Source organism: Lipotes vexillifer, unplaced genomic scaffold (assembly GCF_000442215.2).
Source record: "Lipotes vexillifer unplaced genomic scaffold, Lipotes_vexillifer_v1.1 scaffold371, whole genome shotgun sequence".
NCBI classification, from domain to species: Eukaryota; Metazoa; Chordata; class Mammalia; order Artiodactyla; family Lipotidae; genus Lipotes; species Lipotes vexillifer.
Window position 1 is genome coordinate 387,329 of NW_006786304.1, and position 4,467 is coordinate 391,795.

General features: G+C 47.2%; 1 non-coding gene across 1 annotated transcript; it reads right to left on the reverse strand.

Moving 5' to 3' along the window:
• Positions 1-844: 844 nt before the first annotated feature.
• Positions 845-917, reverse strand: TRNAG-CCC (transfer RNA glycine (anticodon CCC)). Its single transcript has one exon. It is a non-coding gene; the product is annotated as a tRNA-Gly (tRNA).
• Between the last annotated feature and the right edge of the window lie 3,550 nt (positions 918-4,467).

Genomic DNA, 4,467 nt, shown 5'->3' on the forward strand with positions numbered 1-4,467 from the left:
CACTTCCCCAGGCAGGACAGGAGTGCGTGCTCCCCCGCAGCCTCGCTGACATTGCGTTTCTCATTCTTTGATCTTTGCCTATATCATGGCCAAAGTGTGTGTCTCAAGTGTAGTTTGAATTGCCGCTCTCTGATTAAAAAGTGAAACTGAACACTTTTCAGTATGTCTATTGGGGATCGGAAGGTGTGATGTAGAATGAGCTGGACCTTGAGAATCCCTCCTTGGGGCACTCAGCATTTTCACCGGAACTCTGAGCAACTCAGGGAGTTCCTTATCATCTCCACTTTACAAAGGAGAATGCAGAGGCCCAGCAAGAAGAACCCAGAGGTCAGCTAAGCTACCACTGATGGGGCCCCTTCCTGGAGCTCAGGCTCCAGTGGTCCTCATGCCCTTGCCCCTCATGCCTCAGCTAGCTCATCATTCTCACTCCCATTATTATTTTTTTATTATTTTAATTTTTTTTTTTGCGGTACGTGGGCCTCTCACTGCTGTGGCCTCTCCCATTGCGGAGCACAGGCTCTGGACGCGCAGGCTCGGCGGCCATGGCTCACGGGCCCAGCAGCTCCACGGCATGTGGGATCTTCCCGGACCGGGGTACGAACCCGTGTCCCCTGCATCGGCAGGCGGACTCTCAACCACTGTGCCACCAGGGAAGCCCTTTTTTAATTTTTTAAATGAAGCATAGTTGATTTACAATGTTGTGTTAGTTTCATGTGTACAGCAAAGTGATTCAGTTGTATATATATATATTTTTTTGGTTGTTGTTTGTTTTTGTTTTTGAATATTTATTTATTTATTTAGGCTGTGCCGGGTCTTTAGTTGCAGCATGGCATGCGGGATCTAGTTCCCTGACCAGGGATCGAACCCGGGCCCCCTGCATTGGGAGCACAGAGTCCTACCCACTGGACCACCAGGGAAGTCCCTGAAAAAGCAGTTTGAAAAAGTTAGTAAGTGGTTTGAGTGGTTGAGAAAAAGTTAGTAAACTGATTTTCCCCTCAAGCCGCCCGAGGGAGCGTGGTCCTGCTGCCACCTTGATTTTGGCTCAGTGAAATTGATTTTGCACCTCTGACTCCCAAAGCAGTAGGAGAATAAACGTGTGTTGTTTGACAGCAGCAAGAGGCACTTAAAACAGTGCCAGGGACACAGGAGGTGCATTTAACTGCCGCTATTATATTACTGTTACTTGAAAGACCCTTGACCACATAATACCAGCTGATTGCCTATGAACATGACATGAATGTTTGCTAATTTATTGGTTAAAGGGACACTCTTTTTTCATTTGCATCATAGTCCTAAAAGGTAAGTGCCTTTGTTTATACTCACATTACAGAGAGAAAAAACAGGCTCAGTGAGGCTTCTCTGTGCAAGGTGTCACAGCTGCTAAGTGTCTGAGTTGATGTCCGATAACAAATGACCACAAACTCTGTGACTCAGAAAAGCAGAAATGTATTCTTTCACACTTCTGGAGGCCAGGAGTCTGAAATCAAGGTGTCAGCTGGGTTGGTTCCTTCTGGAGGCCCTGCCTCTCTCCCAGCTTCTGGAGGCTGCTGGCAATTCTTCGCATCCCTTGGCTTGTAGACTCATCACTCCATCCTCTGCCTCAGCCTTCACCAGGGCTTCCTCTCTGTGACTCTGTGTCTTCTCCTTTCCTGTCGCTTATAAAGACATCTGTCACTGGATTTAGAACCCGCCCTAATCCAGAATGATCTCAACTCGAGATCCTTACTTTCACTACATCTGCAAAGACCCTTATTCCCAATAAGGTCACATTTTGAGGTTTTGGGTGGACATATCTTGGAGGCCACAATTCAACCACTGCAGCGGCAGGGTCACAGTTTGAACCCAGGGACTTCCCTGGTGGCGCAGTGGATGAGACTCCATGCTCCCAATGCAGGGGGCCCAGGTTTGATCCCTCGTCAAGGAACTAGATCCCACACGCATGCCGCAACTAAGGAGCCCACCTGCCACAACTAAAACCCAGTGCAACCGAATAAATAAATATTTTTAAATAAATAAATAAAAAGTTAATTGTACTAAAAAAAAGAATTTGAACCCAGTGCCCAGACCTTGCCAGCCTCCAAGTGGCCCAGTCCTCCATAGTGTCCCTCAGACAGGAAGTGTCCCTGACTAGCTGGTGCCCATCCCTCTACTGACCCTTCCAGCCACATCTTTCCCTTTCTCCCCTCCTCACACTGCCTGTTCTCAGCCCCTAGTTCTCAACAGGGATGATTTTGCCCACCCCCCCAGGGGACATTTGGCAATGTCTGGAGACATTTTTTTTTAATATTTTTTTAATTTATTTATATTTAATTTATTTATTTAATTTTGGCTGCATTGGGTCTTTGTTGCTGCACGCAGGCTTTCTCTAGTTGTGGTGAGCGGGGGCTACTCTTCGTTGCGATGCGTGGGCTTCTCATTGCGGTGTCTTCTCTTGTTGCAGAGCATGGGTTCTAGGTGTGCGGGCTTCAGTAGTTGTGGCACGTGGGCTCAGTAGTTGTGGCTCGCAGGCCCAGTAGTTGTGGCACACAGGCGTAGTTGCTCCGCGGCATGTGCCATCTTCCCGGACCAGGGCTCGAACCCGTGTCCCCTTCATTGACAGGTGGATTCTTAACCCCTGTGCCACCAGGGAGGTCCCTGGAGACATTTTTGATTGTCACAACTAGAACCTCAAACTGTGACCTTGTTTGAAATGAGGATCTTTGCCGATGTGGTTAAAGCAAGGATCTCGAGCTGAGATTATCTTGGATTAGGGTGGATTAGGGAAAGGGTCCTACTGGCATCTATTGGGTTGAGGCCAGGAATCAGCAGAACATCCTACAATGCCCAGAACAGCCCCCACAGCAAAGATTCATCCAGCCCCAAATGTCAACAGAGCTGACGTTGAGAAATCCTGCACTAGCCACACTGAACGATATTTTCAGTTGCTTGAAAACAACACGCTCTCCCTCACCTGGGCCTTGGCATAAGTCATTCCTCCTGCTTGGAACACCCTTCATAGCCTCTTCCTCTGGTTAAGTCTTCCTCATCCTATCAGGCTCAGCTCAGATGTCACCTCCTCCAGGAAGCCCTCCTGGACCTCAGGCCAGGTCAGATGCCCCTCTAGGCTGTCTCTGGATCCCCACATCCCAGCTCTGCCCATTCAGCGTCCTCACTGTCCAGGGACAGTTCTGTATCCCCCACTGGCCTCCGAGCCGTGTAGGGGAAGGGCTGGAGTTGTCTCTGTCACTGCTGTGTCCCCAGCACTGTCCAGCACAGGGCCACGAACACAGTAGGTCTCAATACATGTTGAATAACCAAAGCAACCTGGTTCTCACGGAGCCTTCTCAGTCTCCCAAACCAATTAGACCAACACGTCCCAACCCCAGGGGATCCCAAACGCCTTTTCGGACAAACACTATTTTCACAACACCCCTTTCCTCTCCTGAAATGAGATGCATAGATAGAGTGTCCTACCTACATAATCATTTTTTTTTAATATTTATTTAAATATTTAATTATTTGGCTGCACTGGTCTTAGTTGCAGCATGTGAGATCTTTAGTTGCGGCATGCATGTGGGATCTAGTTCCCTGACCAGGGATCAAACCCGGGCCCCCTGTGTTGAGAGCATGGAGTCTTACCCACTGGACCACCAGGGAAGTCCCTACATAATCATTTTTTTAAAATCAATTTAATAACCTAACTGCAATATAAAGGAGAAATTAAAGGAAAGTAATTTATGTTAAATCAGTACATATGTAAAGATGCATTAGTCCAACTACACTGGAAAACATAAAGAAATAGCCAAATGCTTTCACCTACTTATAATGAGTGGGTTTGAGTATAAATATTTGAGATTTTAAGAAACGGCTAAGTGTGTGTGTGTGTGTGTGTGTGTGTGTATGTGTGTAAACTCAGCTTGGATGCAGCAGCTGGGACAGCAGCCTGACACAAGATGCTGTGGTGAGACACTTTTGATGTGACTTTGATACCAGAAGTGGGATTGCAGTGGTGACATGAACCCTGGACAGATTTCTGAACAAAACAAGGTACAATTTTCCTTGAAAGGAGTAGTTGCATCCCTGGGAAGTTCAGGCTATATGAAAACCATGCAAATATTACTTTACTATGCAAATAATACTTTGCGTTTACCGACAACAGAATGGCTCAAATTAAAGGGCCCGACAATGTCAAATGCTGACGAGGACTTGGAGCAACTGGAACTCGCAACCCCTGCTGGAGTGGAGCAGGTAAAATGCTCCAATCACTGTGAGGTACCGCTGGGCAAGTTCTACTACAACACAGCACACACACATAACCTATGAGCGAGCAGATCCACTCCAAGGGATTTACCCAACAGCGCTGCATATGCGTGTTCCCAAAAGACATGCCATGTATAAGAACATTCATAGCAGATTTATCATAATAGCCCCTCTTACGGGACTGGTTTGTGGCCCCTAAAAAATGTATCGATATATGTTGAAGGGCTA